The following is a 19681-nucleotide window of genomic DNA, read 5'->3' as shown; positions in this document are numbered from 1 at the left end:
TTTGTTGCCTGTGCTTTTGGTGTTGTTGTGTCCAAGAAATCAGTGCCAAGACCAACGTCATGAAGTTTCTCCCCTGTGTTCACTTCTAGGAGTTTTACAGTTTCAAGTCCTGTGTTTAAATCTTTAATCCATTTTGAGCTTATGTACATGTATGGTGTAAGACAGGGGTCCAATTTCAATCTTTTGCATGTGGATCTTGTTTTCCAAAACCATTTGCTGAAGAGGCTGTCCTTCCCCAGGTGTGTTCCTGGCACCTTGTTGAAGATCAACTCAGTTGCCTGTGTATGGATGAGTTTGTTTCTACGTTCTCTGTTTTGTTCTCTTGGTCTATATGTCTGCACTTGGCCAGGACCACACTGTTTTAATTACTATAGCTTTGTAATATATTTTGAAGTCAGGATGTGTGATGCCTCCAACTTTATTCTTCTTTCTCAAGATTGCTTTAGCTATTCAGAGTCTTTTGTGGTTCCACAAATTTTAGGATTACCCTGATACTTACCCCAGACAAAGACACTATAAGAAAAGAAAACCACAGGCCAATGTCCCTAATGAACATAGATGCAAAAATCCTCAACAAAATACTATCAGACCAAACTCAGTAGCACATTTAACAGTTCATACACCATGGTGGAGGAATGGATCAAAATACAAACATCAGTTAATGTGATGCACATGGTAACAAAAAGAAAGATAAAAGTCCTCCTAACAGCCACCTGCCATCATCCAGCCCTACAAAATTCTGGGTCACAAATGTCTTCAAGACCAGCAGAGAGCAAGGCCATCCCCCAAGCCTGTGCGAGAGCCCAGCCAGCCCACAGCTATGCACAAACGCCTCAGTGAGCACAGCCAAGCCAGGAACATTGCATCCATAGCCTCATGAGGGCTAAGAGAGGCCTTTTGTTTGATCGTATGAAATGCAATTTTAAGCCACTGAGGCTTTTATTCAGGTGTTATTTTGCAATTCACTTATGTAAAGTGTAGAGCCTGATGCATTGTGGTAACTGCATGAAATAGTGTAACCATCAATACTACCAAAATACAGACCAGTTTCCTCCTGCTAAACAGTTCCCTCATCACTCAGATTTGTCTCTCCTGGAATATCACATAAGTGAGGCATGCAGTCCTGTGTGCTTCTTTCACTTCACATGATGTGTTTGACTTCCATCATGTGTGTGTTAATATCTTGTTTCTGCCTATTACTGGGTGATATCCCATAATGTGAATATCCTCCATGTGATAGACCTTGGGTCACGTTCAGTTTGGGACTATTATGAACAATGCTGCTATAAACAGACTCATAAATCTCTCTCTGTGGACATGCAGTTCCATTTCTCCTGGGTCAACACCTAGCAGTGGACTTGCTGGGTCACATGGCAAGTGTATAAAGTGGTGACTTTGTAAGATACTGCTGTGCTGTTTTCCAAAGTAAGCTGTGGAGATCTGAGGTGGCTCACTGTGCAGGGCCACTGCAGGACTAAGTGACTGACATGTCATATGGACAGTATAGAAGCTGACATCAAAGCAACAGGGGACAAGCCAGGTTGCCCCCCTGTCTGTCAGGACCCAGATAGCTGGCACACGGGTGGCCTGGGGTCCCGGTCACATCGACAACCCACCAGCCCAGGGCTCACCATCTGCTCACTGAGTGTAGGCATACTGCACACAGCCACATACAGACATTCCGTTCACATCAGCAGGAATGAATTAGTAATGATAGTGATCACAATGACCAATGTAATAATCATAAAGGATGCTTTATGCCAAAAGGAATATTTTCTTAAAGAATTGTACTCAGAGATGCTCAGTGGTCCTCAGAATAGAAATCACTGTGGACAGCATCCCCAGGAGCACAAACAGCTGAACAGTTGGTCCACCCATGAGCTTCCCACAGAAAGCATTCCTGGCCCACCTGTCATGGTGGCCCCTTCCCTTCACAGCTGCCAGGCTGAGTCATTTCATTCAAGTGGAGGGAAGAAGGTGGACAGGGGCTTGAGGTCATGGGTCCGCAGTGTGCTCACCATGTGACCATGAGTCTCTTAAACAAAAAGGGAATTCTATCCCCACTGTGTCCTGCCTGTAGGACAAATGAAGTGGCACCCAGTCCCCACAGTGCTGCAGGGCAAGCATGGTGGTCACTCCCATTGTGCAGATGGGGCATGATGACAGAGCCACTGACAGATGATAGATGGAGCACAGGGTCACAGAGCCACTGGGGGGAGGGCAAGACCCACCCCAGCTCCTGACCAAGGCTGTGCTGCCTCAAGTGAGGAATGATGCCCAGCATCTGGCACAACAAAGCTCACAGCAACTCTGTGGCCCCACCCAACATTTCCTCAGATTTAAGAGGAACTTGTTAACCAACCACATGCATTTCAAACAGAAAGGCTTTGGGGGATGTGTTGGGGACAGAGATGTTGTCCTGATCCACCATCTCCAAGGCAACACAGTGGGGTGCATGACTGAGTTTTGGCAGAACCGTCTGAATGCGGTCCTGTGGTCCAGTGGGGATAACAGGTTCCCACTGAACCTTATTCTGCTCTCAAATCCAAGATCAAGAGAGATCTGACTCATATTCCAATGGCAAACAAGCATGAAGAAATGCCCAACTTCCTAGTCACCAGGAAGTGTAAATTGAAACCACAATGTGATACACCTTCCAGGATGGCTAAAATGAAGACAGACAATACTAAGTGCTGACAAGGATGGAGAGCACTCCTACACTCCTGAGGGAACTGGACAGTGTGGCAATCATCCAGAAAGACTGTTGCTGGGGCGCATGGGTGGCTCAGTCAGTTAAGCATCCAACTCTTGATTTCAGCTCAAGTCATGATCTCAGGGTCATGAGATCGATCCCCATGTTGGGCTCTGCGCTCAGCACAGAGTCTGCTCGAGATTCTCTCTCTCCCTCTCCCTCTGCTCCTCCCCCCACTCATGCTTGTACATGTGCTCTCTCTCTCTCTTTCTAAAATAAATAAATAAATAAATAAATAAATAAATAAATAAATATCTAAAAAAAGAAAGAAAGACTGTTAACTGCTAAAATTGAACAGACACAGACCTATGACCCAGCAATTCCACTCCTGGATTTATACCCAACAGAAATGCATGCATATTCTCCCCAAAAGACTGTATAAGAATTATCAGAGCATCATTACTTATAACCAAAAGATAGAACCAACCCAAATGTCCACCAACAGCTGAGTGGATGAATCGTGATCTATTCATGCAATGAGAATTAATGAATTGCAGCTACATATGACATCATGAGAGAATCTTGAGTAAAAACACCAAACACACAAGAGCACATTCTGTGTGATTCCACTTATATAAATACAAAAACCAGGCAAAACTAATCTGTGGCAGTAAGTGGTTAAGACCATGTTTACCTTTGGGAGCTATGAAGGAAGGGAGTGTTGGGGTTCTAGCCACGTCTGGTTCTTGATTGGGTATTGGTTTCATGGGTGTGTGCAGTTTATAAAAATTCATCAAACTATACACTTAAGATTTGGGCACTTTCCTATATGTATTGTATAATTCAACAAGAAGTTTGGATGTAATGCACAGCATGGAGCTGTTAATAATACTGTTTTATATTTGAAAATTACTATATGTTGGCTAACTGAACATATAAATAAATAAATAAATAAATAAATAAATAAATAAATAGAAAATTGCTAAGAGAGTAGATCTTAAAAGTTCTAATAAAATAAGGGAAAAAATTGTAACTATGTGTGGTGACAGATGTCAAACTAATATAATGTTATATGTCAATTATATCTCAATATAAAAAATAAACAAACACAAGGACTGTCAAGTTTTTGTGTTGTCACATACTTGCTTATAATATATAGCCTACTAAAAATCAAAAAAAGTTGACACACCAAAAAAAATCTAATCCCTTTGAAATATAGATAGTGAGAGAATAAAGAAATGGTTGAAGACAAATTCACTACAGAATGGGAGGTCCAGCAGCCGTTTGCATGGCTGGACTGTGTTCTGGCTACAGGTGGAGGAAATGTAGGCCACCTGGTGTGATCTGCAGCACATTGGTGTTTACGTGTCACAGTCACGTCGCGTGATGCTCTGGTGCAGCCCACAGACCCTGTCAGAGCTGTGTGGGGTAGCCAGGCTCCTTGCAGGAAAATTCCATGGAGACCAGGGAATACAACGTCTGCTGAGGCCGGGAAGCAGTCAACACACCTCATCTCCCATGGCCCCCGCCCCCAGTCCAGTTTCAGAAGGTGGAAACCTCATCAGGAGATTCCTGTTCAACTCTTTCCTCCACCTGCCCTACCCCTGGCTCTGTCTCCCATGCTGCAGCCACCCCAGCTCTCAGGAGGGTGTGAAGCAGGTTACATAATTGCTCATTGAAATTAATTGACACTCCTCTGAGTGAATTTAGTGTGGTTAGTAACTACGATAGACTTCATCACCCTCATCATGATGCCCTGGAGTCTCTGGTCCTACTATCCCTGTGCTTAATGAGCCAGAACCACCCAACCTTCTCATCAACAGGGGCCTGGCAAGGCACCTCCCCCAGGTGGCTGCTCAGCCTCCCACACCCCTGCCTGACTTCCTATTAATGATGCCCTTGGGAAGAGAGCACTTTGGTCTCCCAGCTCTTAAAAGTTCTCCCATCAAAGTTGGCTGGAATCTTTGTAAACTATCAGTTTGATTGGGTACCAAGAGGTTTATGAATGATTCCCCAATTGCCTGAAGAACACAAACTTTTCCTCAGTAACAGGGCTCAAGGGTGAAGCAGGTCAGGGAAGGGGCAGAGGCTGGGCAGATGGCTCAGTTCAGCTGCATGAGCTGAGCTGTGTTGGAGACTAGCCCAGGAGGGGCAGAGCTGTCACCAAATCTCAGCTCCTTGCAGGTGGAAAACCACTGCCATGCTGCTGAAGATGCCCGTCAGGACACTTGGAAACACATGTCCATCAGGAAGGCTGAGGATCCAGGACAGGAAAATCAGTATGGGCAGAGACTCAGGTGTGTCCAGGACCCTTGCTGCCAGTGAGGACCTGGCATCTCCTGGCCTAGCCAGTGCCTCCTCAGCAGGTGCCTCCTGGCCCAGCAGGTGCCTCCTCAGCAGGTGCCTCCTGGCCAGCACCCACCCAGGAAGGAAGCTGTGGCCAAGCTCCAAGCTCCAGTTCCAGCCAAGCTGTTTGTTCCAAGTCCCCTTTGAGAGTGAGCACAGGAATCCCATGTCTGCAGATCCAGGGTAGACAGGCCACCACATTTCCCCCTGGTCTTCAAGGAATTACTGAAATAGTCCAAAAGTATCAAATATCTAACCTTCAACCTAGGATTGGTGTGATCCAGGATGCCCCACACAGCACCTCAATTGATGGCCATTCTCACCTGATATGAGGTCACTCTAGCATTTATCTTCTCTAATTCCCACAACACCGAGTTTGCCCTCATTACTAGGCATTGCCATCAAAAGTGACACTATCCCTGTAGGTTCACGCTACTTCCTGGCTCCTTGATGGGGTATCAGTGTGTTCTCTCTGCTCACCTTCTTCCAAGCCTCTGCCTCCACCATCTCATCAAAACTATTCTGTCACAGTCATGTGGCCTCCCCCATGGTTAAGCCAGCTGAGGATGGGAAGGCGCCATCAGCAGCACCTGGCTCTCTGCCTCCCTGGCTCCTGACCTTCCCAGTATCCTGTGCTGGTGCCATCACATTCTTGATCTCTTAGCATCAGCGGGCTCAGGCGCATCATCCAACTTCTCTTTTCTCTCTCTAGCTCTTCCTTTGGGGTCTTGGACTTCTACTGCAACATTCTCAAATAAGTGTCACCGCCCAGGCTCTCCCTGAAAGTCCAGACCTGTGTCTAGCTGCTCACTGACCATCTCCACTCAGATGTCTCCTCACCTCACAGACCTAATGTGTCCAAAGTAGAACCCTTGAAATTCCCTCCAAAACTTTCTCTATCCGCAGCTTTCTCCATCTCTATTAATGGAGTCCATCTTCTAGTTGCTCAGGCCAAAACCCTGAGTCATTCTTGGCCCTTCTTTTTCCCTCACATCCCACCAACAGTCCTATTGGATCTACTCTGAGAATATATCTAGACCCCAGTGGCTTCTCCCTCCCTGCTGCCATCACCACCACCTCTCACTTGGATTATTGCAATGGCCTCCCAACTGGACTCCCTGTTTCCACACTACAGTGTCTCCTCAACACAGCTGCCAAGGGGTCCTTTCAAATGTGAGATAGATCTCGTCATTCCTCCACTCACAATCCCTAAAAATTCCCATCCCATTCAGAGCACAGTTAAGGTCCTCATCAGGACCTACAAGGTTCTATATAACCTGGCTCTCCTCCACTCTGACATCGTCTTCTCCTACTCTACCTTTCTATCACCTCACTCCAGACACATAGGCTCCACAGCTGTTTCTCAAACCCCCTGGAAACACTCCTTCCCCTGTGGGAGAGGAAAGGAGGGAGGGGAAGGGTGAGGAGTCAAAAAATGGAAGAAGAGGAGAGCATGGGTGAATGGACAGATGGATGAATAGATGGGTGGATGGATGAAAGGATGAATGGGTGAATGGATGGTGGATAGATAGCTGGGTGGATGAGTGGGTGGATGGATGGATGGATGGTAGATAGATGGATGGGTGATAGGTGAGCAATTGGGCTGGTGGATGAGCAGATAAGAGTGCTGATGGTATGGACACAAATAAGAGCCACTAGCCTCTGCCCTCAAGGAGCTCACAGTGTAAGAGAAATCAACACTGACAGATAAACACTGTGACATCCTTTTCCCAGGAAAACATGGCTTGGGATGGAGTCAGGAGTCACCCAAACAGCTTAGGGGAGAGTGGGCCTTAAGCACAGGCTCATAGATGGCCATCCTGACCAGATGATTCAAACAGAAACCAAGTCCAGACATAGCCAAGTCCACAAGGCAAGGAGTCCAGCTCAAGACCTGGGTCACCAAGTTGCACTTGGGTAGGGAGTTCCTCAAAAGCCAGTAGAGTTCTGCAGCCACAGGTCAAACTTTAGAGTATCCCAGAGGCAAGTGGCATGCCATGAGCATGAGTAACCCTGATGTGGGTGAGGGGCAGCTGACCCTGAGGCTTGGGGGCTGCCTTGGGTGCCCAGACAATGAACATGGGGCCCCTGGGAGCACAGGATGAGGAAGGCCACCCAAGAGCTGAGGCTTAAACAGGAACATTGAATCAGCACAAGAGAAAAGGGTGTCCCTGAGAGTGGGAGCAGCACATCAAGAACACAGATCAGTGAGAAAACACAGGCTACAGAGAGGAGCCAGGTCTCAGAATAGCCACACCCCTGTCTGTATGTGTGCATAGTGGTATGGCCAAGGTGATGAGAGAGGATAGGTTTTCAGAACATTTGGAGGCACCCACCAGTACCCAGCCAGTGACCCAAGAGCCATCTGGACTCCTCCTCTCCTCACTCCACATCTAGCATGTCCCCACCCCTCAGATTTCCCTCCCAAATGCTTGTCCCCAGTCTCACGTTGCCACCATCCCATCATGTCCCCCTGATGATGCTGGAGTGCCAGTCTGCCCCCAGACCAAGATCAGAGCAATTTCTAAAATTCAGTTTTCTTTGGACTTCACTCACTTCTCCCTCCAAACACAGGAAGCTTCCAGGTGGAGCTGTGAGTTCTGCCCACATTCAGATCCTGCCGGCCAGTCCCCAATGTCATTCGGTCTCTCTGTGCTGTGATCTTATCTGTAACATGGGACTGCAATGGTGCCTGCCCCCTATTTGTGGTGAAGGAGGGCACAGCCATGTGTGAAGGTTGTTAGGACAGCTCTCAGCACCTACTGGTCTTTTGTGCTCCTCCTTCCAGCCTCAGCTTGAGTGTCACACTCCCTAATGCCCCCAGCTGAGGTTGGAGTCCCCATGGCACCTTAGCCTTGTCAGTCTTGGTTACTTCCACAGTCTGTCCTAATGGCCTGCAAACCTGTCTCTCCATAAGGCAAGAGTCTGGCCTAATGTGTTCTGGTGTCTCCCCCGGGCCCAGTCAGCACCTAGAACACAGCAAGTCATCAAAACATTTTATGGGATAATGGAGACTACCATGCTCCATGGTTGCTGCTATGAGGATTGGAAATAGAGGAGAATAAGCCAATTTGAGAGAAGAGAGTTTCATTTTTGACCTGTTGAATCTGAAATCCAACTGGACCACTAGGTAGTTGGATAAGTGATTCCAAAAGAAGGAAAGAATGCGAGGTGTTGGGAACCATCAGTGAACAGAAAGAAGCTGAAAAACCACTAGGGTCGATGGTAACACTTGAGGATACAGTCAGGTCAAAAGATAAACCCTGCGCTATAACTAGACCTCAGAGGCATAGTAAGAACAGCCAAGGTGTATATGGGTGCATGCAGGGATTCATGCACCAGACAGGACCTGGATGGCCTCCCTACTCCCAAGGGCTTGTCCATCTCTGGGGGACTTTCCAGGGGATGGAGAGATGAGAGACAGAATTAAGGGGACCCAGGCCTTGGGCAACATGACAGCTCACCAAAAAAGCCCTCAGCTGTGTGGGCTCAGTGGGCATCCAAGAATGGCAGATCAGAGGGAGGAGATTCTCCCCTGAGCTCGGTAGAGCTGCAAACAGTGGTGCATCAGGAAAGAGGCTGAGGACCAGGGGAAGCACTAAGGGGAAGGTTTCACTTTCCCCTGTGCTTTTGATTGTTTGAACTTTAACTAAGTTTGTTTGTTTTCTAGAGGAAGGAGGGATAGTAAGTTAGGTGATGAAGCCTCAGGGTGAAAGTCTGGGTACAACTTTGCAGACTGGCTGGCTGTGCTGACCTCTACCTGATCTTACCCGGTGCATAAAACAAGATGATAAACTTACCTGGTCTACTTTTCAGGGAAGCTGTGGGCATGAAATGGGATGAAATTATCTATAAAATGTAATGACCAGACCACATGTAAGGAATTACTGTTGCTCACATTCACCAGGTCAATAGCACAGCATAGGAAACAGGCCTTCTCACACTGTGGGGTATAAACTGGCACAGCCTTTTGATGCAACTTGGCTGTAATTTGTCAAAGAATCAAGCAGGAGTCCAAAGAAGTTCGTTCAGGCACATTCTTTGCAGTATTGTCTATAAAGGAAGAACACTGAGGTCCATTAAATGCCAATTAGTAGGAAGTAACAGCAAATGAAGCCACAAAAAGACAGGGATGAATCTTAAATGCAAGTGGATAAATGAAATAACCCAGTTGAAAAAAAATTTTTAATAAAAAAATAAATTTAAAAAAATTTTTAAAAAGAAAGAAATTATGGTATATCCATTTACTGGAATGATAACTGCTAATTAAAAATTAAGTCTTAGACAATTATTGTATGGTTTCACTTATTTGTGGAACATAAGGAATAGCATGGAGGACATTAGGAGAAGGAAGGGAAAAATGAAGCGGGGGAAATCGGAAGGAGAGATGAACCATGAGAGACTATCGACTCTGAGAAACAAACTGAATGTTTTAGAGGGATGGGGGGTGGGGTGATGGGTTAGCCCAGTGATGGGTATTAAAGAGGGCACATACTGCATGGAGCACTGGGTGCTGTACAAAAAAAATGAATCGTGGATCACTGCATCGAAAACTGGTGATGTATTGTATGGTGACTAACATAACATAATAAAATAAAATTAAAAAAAAAGAAAAAGAAACAACAGTGCATAAACCTACAAAAAAAATTAAGACTTAGAACTATTATTTGTTGGTATAAAATATATATTCATATATTAAATGGAAATTTAGGTGGCAAACTTTGATGTCCTGTGATTATATTTTTATAAGAGTGAGGCTATACTTAGACAAGCATTTCAAACAATCTAAATATACACTAAACCAATAGTGTGGTTATTTCTTAACCACCCTTACAATGAGCATATAAGGTTATTTGTCCCCTTAAAAAAAGCTCATATACCTATTAAAGAAATTGAACCAATAATTAATAACCTCCAAGAAGAAAAAGCCCCAGACCCAGATGGTTTCACTGTTAAGTTCTATCAAACGCTTAAGAAGGAAATGATACCAGTTTTCTACAAGCTCTTACAGAAACTAGAAGCAGAGGGAATCCGTCCTAACTCATTCTATACAGCCAGCATTATCCTAATACCAAAATCAGACAAAGACATTACAGGAAAGAAAAAGTATAAATCAAAATCTCTCATGAACATATATATATAAATCCTCAAAAAAATATTAACAAATCAAATCCAACATTTCTTTTAAAAAAATTATACACTACAATCAGGTAGGATTTGTTCCAGGTATACAAGATGGGACCTCTGAAAATTAATTAATGTAATCCATTGCACCTAAGGGCTAAAGAAGAAAAAATCACATGATCATATCAAAAGATACGGAAAAAATCATTTGAGAAAATCCAATATCTATTCATGATGAAAACTCAGCAAACTAGGAATGGAGGGAAACTTCCTCAGCTTGATAAAGAACATCTACAAAAAACCTACAGTTAATGTCATGCTTAATGATAAGAAACTAGATGCTTTCCCTCCTGAGATTGCGGAAAAGGCAAGGATGTCCCATCTTGCTACTTACATTCAACATCATACTGAAAGACTAAGCTAATGTAGTAAGACAAGAAAAGGAAATAAAAGTATACAGATTAAGAGGGAAGAAAAAAAATTCTGTTCTCAGATGACATGATTGTCTATGTAGAAAATCCCCCCCCAATAAAAGACAAAAAAACTCCTGTAACTAATAAGTAGTTACAACAAGTCTGCAAAATACAAGTTCAATATACACAAGTCAGTTGCTTTTATATATTACCCATATCTCAGCAATAAGCAAATAGAACTTGAAATCTAAAACACAAAGCATTTACATTGGCAAAAATTAAATACTTAGGTATAAATCTAACAAAATACATGTAAGTTCTACCTGAGAAAAAATTATAAAACTCCAAAGAAAGAAATTAAAGAAAATCTAAATAAGTGGAAAGATGTTCCATGCTGGTGCATAGGAAGACTTAATATTGTTAAGATGTCAATTCATCCCGATTTTATTCATAAATTCAATGTAATCCCAATCAAAATTCCAGCAAGTTAACTTGCAATGATTCTAAAATTTAGCCATCACAATACTAAAAGAACAAAGTCAGAAGACTGACACTACTTGACATCAAGACTTACTGTAAAGTTACAGTAACCAAGCCATCATAGTACTTGTGAGAGAATAGACTAATTGACCAGTGAAACAGAACAAACCCATGTAAGTGCAGTCAACTAATCAATGACAAAGAAGCAAAGACTATACAATGGAGAAAAGACAGTCTTTTTCTTTTTTTTTTTTAATTTAAATTCAATTTAAATAACATATAGTGTATTATTCACTTCAGGGGTAGAATTTTTTTTTAAGATTTTATTTATTTATTTGACAGAGAGATAGAGAGAGAGCACAAGTAGGCAGAGTGGCAGGCAGAGGGAGAGGGAGAAGCAGGCTCCCCGCTGAGCAGGGAGCCCCATGCAGGGCTCTATCCCAGGACCCTGGGATCATGACCTGAGCGGAAGGCAGACGATTAATCGACTGAGCTACCCAGGCACCCTCAGGGGTAGGACTTAGTGATTCATCAGTTGCATATAACACCCAGTGCTCATTCCATCAGGTGCCCTTCTTAATGCCCACCACCCAGTTACCCCATCCCCCCCACCTCCCTCCAGCAGCTCTCAGTTTATTTCCTATGATTAAGAGTCTCTTCTGGTTTACCTCCCTCTCTGATTTCGTCTTATTTTTCCTTCCCTTCCCAGATGTTCATCTGTTTTGTTTCTTAAATTGAAAGGAAGTCTTTTTCAACAAATGGTGCTGGAACAACTGGATGTCCACATGCCAAAAAAATGTAGATAGTGACCTTACACCTTTCACCCAAAAAATTAATTCAAAATAGATCCTAGAACTCAATGTAAAATGCAAAACTATAGAACTTCCAGAAGGTAATATAAGAGAAAATTAAGGGGGCCTTGGGTTTGGTGATGACTTTTTTAGGTACCACACCAAAAACACAATCCATGAGAGAAAAAGTCAGTAAGTCGGACTTCATTAAAATTAAAACGCTGCAAAAGACACATATCAGATAAACGACTTGTATCCAAAATATTTAGAGAACACTTAAAACTCAATAACAAGAAAACATCCAGTCAAAAAATGGGCAGAAGACATGAACAGACCCTTCTCCAAAGAAGACATACAAATGGCTAACAGACACATGAGAAAATGCTCTACATCACTAGCCATCAGGGAAATACAAATCAAAACCACAATGAGATACCACCTCACACTGGTAAGAATGGCCAAAATTAACAAAACAGGAAACAACAAATGTTGGCAAGGATGTGGAGAAAGGGGACCCCTCTTACACTGTTGGTAGGAATGCAAGCTGGTGCAGCCACTCTGGAAAACAGTATGGAGGGTCCTCAAGATGTTAAAAATGGGGGGGGCGGAGCAAGCTGGCGGAGGAGTAGGAGACCTGGATTTCGTCTGGTCCCAGGAATTCAGCTGGATAGGGATCAAACCATTCTGAACACCTACAAACTCAACAGGAGATCGAAGAAAAGAAGAGCAACAACTCTCTGCACAGAAAAGCGACCACTTTCTGGAAGGTAGGACGTGCGGAGAAGTGAATCCGAGGCGATATTCGGGAGCATAGACGGCGGGGGAGGGGCCTCCGTCGGCCGCTTCTGGCAAGTGATAGAGCCGCTGAGCACAAAATCGGAACTTTTAGAAGTCTGCTCCGCTGAGGGACGTCACTCTGGTGGCGAAGTGGGGGGTGGAACCCTCGCGGGACAGTGTGGTCTCAGGACCCTCGGGGTCACAGAAAGACCGGGGGTGCCTGAGTGCGGCAGAGCTCCCAGGGATCGGAGCGGGGAAGCCGGCTGCAGAGACGGAGCCCAGGCGCGGGCTCTCAGCTCGGGGTTGTCATAGACCGTGATCCGCGGCACAGTCGGGCCACTGCTCCTCCAGCAGGGACCCAACAAGCGGCAGATCCGGGGAGACTCACCTTCTTCCCCCGGGAGGAGAGGTGCGGGAGCGCACCGCGGGGATCTGCTGGGTTTGGAGACTCCACCCGGGGTCGGGTGCCAGATAGAAAGGCGCGGTCACAGGCCGGGTGAGCGCGGAGTGCGGCCGGAGACCGGGGAGACGGGAGTGACTGACGGCTTTTCTCTGGGGGCTCGCTGAGGAGCGGGACCCCGAGTTCTCGGCTCCTCCGGGGCGGAGACTGGGAGGCCGCCATTTTCACTCTCCGCCTCCAAAGCTGTACGGAAAGCTCGCAGGGAACAAAAGCTCCGGAGAGCAAACCCGAGCAGATGACTTAGCCCGGACCGGCAAGGGCGGGGCAATTCCGCCTCCGGCAAAGACATTTGGGAACCACGGCAACAGGCCCCTCCCCCAGAAGACCAGCGAGAACAGCCAGCCAAGACCAGGTTTACCGATCAATGAGAACGGCAGAACTCCAGCGCTAGGGGAATACTGCACATAGAATCCATGGCTTTTTCACCATGATTCTGTAGTCTTTCAAAGTTGATTTTTTTTTTAACTGTCTTTTTTTTTTTTTTTTTGAATTTTTCTTTTTCCCTTTTTCAACCAACATCTTATCAATCCCTTTTTTAAAAAAATTTTTTTATTTTTCATTTTTAGAGTCATATTCTATCCCTTCATAGCAGTTACCCATATTTTTGGCATATATATATAAGTTGTTCTCTCTTTAAAATTTTGAGATAGTTTCTTCTAACAGATCAAAATATACCCTAAATCTCTAGTGTATGGTTTTTTTCTACTCCCCTGCCTGATCACATTCACTCCCTTTTTTTTTCGTTCTTTTTTTAATCCTCTTCTTTCTTTTTTCAAACAACTTCTTATCAATTCCTTTTATAAAATTTTTTATAATTTTCATCTTTACAGTCATATCCCATCCCTTCATCATATCAACCCTTATTTTTGTACATATATGTTTTTCTTTCTTCAAAATTTTGGGAGGCACTTTCTTCTAACAGACCAAAATACACCCAAAATCTAGTGTGTGGCACTGATCTATGTACCAGCCTGATCATATTTGATCATAATCTTTTTTTGTTTTGTTTTGTTCTGTTTTTGTTTGTTTTTACCTTTTCTTTTTTCTTTTTTTTTCTTTTTCTTTTTTCTTTCTTTCCCTTTCTTTTCCCCCTGCTTCAGGTCTTTTCTGATTTGTTTAGAGTATATTTTCTGGGGACGTTGTTACCCTGTTAGCATTTTGTTCCCTCAGTAATCTATTCTTCTCTGGACAAAATGACAACATGGAAAAAATCACCTCAACAAAAAGAGCAAGAGGTAGTACTGACTGCCAGGGACCTACTCAATACGGACATTAGTACGATGTCGGATTTGAGTTCAGAATCATCACTTTAAAGATACTAGCTGGGCTTGAAAAAAGCATGGAAGTTATTAGAGAAACCCTTTCTGGAGAAATAAAAGAACTAAAATCTAACCAAGTCGAAATCAGAAAGGCTATTAATGAGGTGCAGTCAAATATGGGGGCACTAACTGCTAGGATAAATGAGGCAGAAGAAAGAATCAGTGAGATAGAAGACCAAATGATGGAAAATAAAGAAGCTGAGAAAAAGAGAGATAAACAACTACTGGATCACGAGGGCAGAATTCGAGAGATAAGCAATACCATAAAACGAAACAACATTAGAATAATTGGGATCCCAGAAGAAGAAGAAAGAGAGAGAGGGGAAGAAGGTATACTGGAGCAAATTATAGCAGAGAACTTCCCTAATTTGGGGAAGGAAACAGGCATCAAAATCCAGGAGGCACAGAGAACCCCTCTCAAAATCAATAAAAATAGGTCAACACCCCGACATCTAATAGTAAAACTTACAAGTCTCAGAGACAAAGAGAAAATCCTGAAAGCAGCTCAGGAGAAGAGATATGTAACCTACAATGGTAGAAACATTAGATTGGCAACAGACCTATCCACAGAGACCTGGCAGGCCAGAAAGGACTGGCAGGATATATTCAGAGCACTAAATGAGAAAAATAGGCAGCCAAGGATACTATATCCAGCTAGGCTGTCATTGAAAATAGAAGGAGAGATAAAAAGCTTCCAGGACAAACAAAAACTAAAGGAATTTGCAAACACGAAACCAGCCCTACAAGAAATCTTGAAAGGGGTCCTCTAAGCAAAGACAGAGCCTAAAAGCAACATAGACCAGAAAGGAACACAGACAATATACAGTAACAGTCACCTTACAGGCAATACAATGGCATTAAATTCATATCTTTCAATAGTTACCCTGAATGTAAATGGGCTAAATGCCCCAATCAAAAGACACAGGCTATCAGATTGGATTAAAAAACAAGACCCATCGATTTGCTGTCTGCAAGAGACTCATTTTAGACCCAAAGACACCCCCAGATTGAAAGTGAGGGCGTGGAAAACCATTTACCATGCTAACGGACACCGAAAGAAAGCTGGGGTGGCAATCCTTATATCAGACAAATTAGATTTTAAACCAAAGACTGTAATAAGAGATGAGGAAGGACACTATATCCTACTTAAAGGGTCTATCCAACAAGAAGATCTAACAATTGTAAATATCTATGCCCCTAACATGGGAGCAGTCAATTATATAAGGTAATTAATAACAAAAGCAAAGAAACACATTGACAACAATACAACAATAGTGGGGGACTTTAACACCCCCCTCACTGAAATGGACAGATCATCTAAGCAAAAGATCAACAAGGAAATAAAGACTTTAAATGACACACTGGACCAAATGGACTTCACAGACATATTCAGAACATTCCATCCCAAAGCAACGGAATACACATTCTTCTCTAGTGCCCTTGGAACATTCTCCAGAATAGATCACATCCTAGGTCACAAATCAGGTCTCAACCGGTACCAAAAGACTGGGATCATTCCCTGCCTATTTTCAGACCACAATGCTTTGAAACTAGAACTCAATCCCAAGAGGAAAGTCGGAAAGAACTCAAATACATGGAGGCTAAAGAGCATCCTACTGAAGAATGAATGGGTCAACCAGGAAATTAAAGAAGAATTTAAAAAATTCATGGAAACCAATGAAAATGAAAACACAACTGTTCAAAATCTTTGGGATGCAGCAAAGGCAGTCCTAAGAGGAAAGTATATGGCAATACAAGCCTTTCTCAAGAAACAAGAAAGGTCTCAAGTACACAACCTAACCCTACACCTAAAGGAGCTGGAGAAAGAACAGCAAATAAAGCCTAAACCCAGCAGGAGAAGAGAAATCATAAAGATCAGAGCAGAAATCAATGAAATAGAAACCAAAAGAACAGTAGAACAGATCAACGAAACTAGGAGCTGGTTCTTTGAAAGAATTAACAAGATTGATAAACCCCTGGCCAGACTTATCAAAAAGAAAAGAGAAATGACCCAAATCAACAAAATCATGAATGAAAGAGGAGAGATCACAACCAACACCAAAGAAATACAAACAATTATAAGAACATATTATGAGCAACTCTATGCCAGCAAATTAGAATGGATGCATTCCTAGAGATGTATCAACTACCAAAACTGAACCAGGAAGAAATAGAAAACCTGAACAGACCTATAACCAGTAAGGAAATTGAAGCAGTCATCAAAAATCTCCCAAAAAACATGAGCCTAGGGCCAGATGGCTTCCCAGGGGAATTCTACCAAACATTTCAAGAAGAATTAATACCTATTCTTCTGAAACTGTTCCAAAAAATAGAAATGGAAGGAAAACTTCCAAACTCGTTTTATGAGGCCTCCATTACCTTGATCCCAAAACCAGACAAAGACCCCATCAAAAAGGAGAATTACAGACCAATATCCCTGATGAACATGGATGCAAAAATTCTCACCAAAATACTAGCCAATAGGATCCAACAGTACATTAAAAGGATTATTCACCACGACCAAGTGGGATTTATCCCTGGGCTGCAAGGTTGGTTCAACATCCGCAAATCAATCAACATGATACAATATATTAACAAAAGAAAGAACAAGAATCATATGATCCCCTCAATGGCTGCAGAAAAAGTATTTGACAAAGTACAGCATCCTTTCTTGATCAAAACTCTTCAGAGTATAGGAATAGAGGGTACATACCTCAATATCATAAAAGCCATCTATGAAAAACCTACAGCGAATATCATTCTCAATGGGGAAAAACTGAGAGCTTTCCCCCTAAGGTCAGGAACACGGCCGGGGTGCCCACTATCATCACTGCTATTCAACATAGTATTAGAAGTCCTAGCCACAGCAATCAGACAATAAAAAGAAACAAAAGGCATCCAAATCGGCAAAAAAGAAGTCAAACTCTCACTCTTTGCAGATGATATGATACTTTATGCGGAAAACCCAAAAGACTCCACCCCAAAACTGCTAGAACTCATACAGGAATTCAGTAAAGTGGCAGGATATAAAATCAATGCACAGAAATCAGTGGCATTCCTATACACCAACAACAAGACAGAAGAAAGAGAAATTAAGGAGTCGATCCCATTTACAATTCACCCAAAACCATAAGATACCTAGGAGTAAATCTAACCAAAGAGGCAAAGGATCTGTACTCAGAAAACTATAAAATACTCATGAAAGAAATGGAGGAAGACACAAAGAAATGGAAAAACGTTCCATGCTCATGGATTGGAAGAACAAATATTGTGAAGATGTCAATGCTACCTAGAGCAATCTATACATTCGATGCAATCCCCATCAAAATACCATCCACCTTTTTCAAAGAAATGGAACAAATAATCCTAAAATTTGTATGGAACCAGAAAAGACCCCGAATAGCCAGAGGAATGTTGAAAAAGAAAAGCAAGCTGGCGGCATCACAATTCCGGACTTCCAGCTCTATTACAAAGCTGTCATCATCAAGACAGTATGGTACTGGCACAAAAACAGACACATAGATCAATGGAACAGAATAGAGAGCCCAGAAATGGACCCTCAACTCTATGGTCAACTAATCTTCGACAAAGCAGGAAAGAATGTCCAATGGAAAAAAGACAGTCTCTTCAACAAATTGTGTTGGGAAAACTGGACAGCCACATGCAGAAGAATGAAACTGGACCATTTCCTTACACCACACACAAAAATAGACTCCAAATGGTTGAAAGACCTAAATGTGAGACAGGAGTCCATCAAAATCCTAAAGGAGAACACAGGCAGCAACCTCTTCGACCTCAGCCACAGCAACTTCTTCCTAGAAACATCGCCAAAGGCAAGGGAAGCAATGGCAAAAATGAACTATTGGGACTTCATCAAGATAAAACGCTTTTGCAAAGCAAAGGAAACAGTCAACAAAACCAAAAGACAACCGACAGAATGGGAGAAGATATTTGCAAATGACATATCAGACAAAGGGCTAGTATCCAAAATCTATAAAGAACTTATCAAACTCAACACCCAAAGAACAAAGAATCCAATCAAGAAATGGGCAGAAGACATGAACAGACATTTTTCCAAAGAAGACATCCAAATGGCCAATAGACACATGAAAAAGTGCTCAACATCGCTTGGCATCAGGGAAATCCAAATCAAAACCTCAATGAGATACCACCTCACACCAGTCAGAATGGCTAAAATTAACAAGTCAGGAAATGACAGATGTTGGCAGGGATGCGGAGAAAGGGGAACCCTCCTACACTGTTGGTGGGAATGCAAGCTGGTGCAGCCACTCTGGAAAACAGTATGGAGGTTCCTCAAAAAGTTGAAAAAACAGCTACCATATGATCCAGCAATTGCACTACTGGGTATTTACCCCAAAGATACAAATGTAGGGATCCGAAGGGGTACGTGCACCCCGATGTTTATAGCAGCAATGTCCACAATAGCCAAACTGTGGAAAGAGCCAAGATGTCCATCGACAGATGAATGGATAAAGAAGGTGTGGTATATATATACAATGGAATATTATGCAGCCATCCAAAGGAATGAGATCTTGCCATTTGCAAGGACGTGGATGGAACTGGAGGGTGTTATGCTGAGCGAAATAAGTCAAACAGAGAAAGACATGTATCATATGACCTCACTGATATGAGGAATTCTTAATCTCAGGAAACAAACTGAGGGTTGCTGGAGTGGGGGGTGGGGTGGGAAGGATGGGGTGGCTGGGTGATAGACACTGGGGAGGGTATGTGCTATGGTGAGCGCTATGAATTGTCCAAGACTGTTGAATCTCAGATCTGTATCTCTGAAACAAATAATGCAATATATGTTAAGGAAAAAAAAAAAAAAAGAAGATAGCAGGAGGGGAAGAATGAAGGGGGGGAATCGGAGGGGGAGATGAACCATCAGAGATGATGGACTCTGAAAAACAAACTGGGGGTTCTAGAGGGGAGGGAGGTGGGAGGATGGGTTAGCCTGGTGATGGGTATTAAAGAGGGCATGTTCTGCATGGAGCACTGGGTGTTATGCACAAACAATGAATCATGGAACACTACATCTAAAACTAATGATGTAATGTATGGGGATTAACATAACAATATTAAAAAAAAAAGATGTTAAAAATAGAACTACCCTACTACCCAGCAATTACACTACTGGGTATTTACCCCAAAGATACAGATGTAGTGAAAAGAAGGGGCATCTGCCCCCCAGTGTTCATAGCAGCAATGTCCACAATAGCCAAACTATGGAAGGAGCTGAGATGTCCTTCAACAGACGA

General features: G+C 43.2%; 1 protein-coding gene across 2 annotated transcripts in view; it reads right to left on the bottom strand.

The window, feature by feature from the left end:
* The window catches only part of LOC116628819 (scavenger receptor cysteine-rich domain-containing protein SCART1-like), a 96399-nt gene that overhangs the window by 46150 nt on the left and 30568 nt on the right, over positions 1-19681 (bottom strand). The window lies entirely within an intron of this gene.

This window comes from Phoca vitulina, unplaced genomic scaffold, assembly GCF_004348235.1.
Source record: "Phoca vitulina isolate PV1807 unplaced genomic scaffold, GSC_HSeal_1.0 scaffold132, whole genome shotgun sequence".
Classification (NCBI taxonomy): Eukaryota; Metazoa; Chordata; class Mammalia; order Carnivora; family Phocidae; genus Phoca; species Phoca vitulina.
This window is presented reverse-complemented; position numbering and strand designations above follow the sequence as displayed.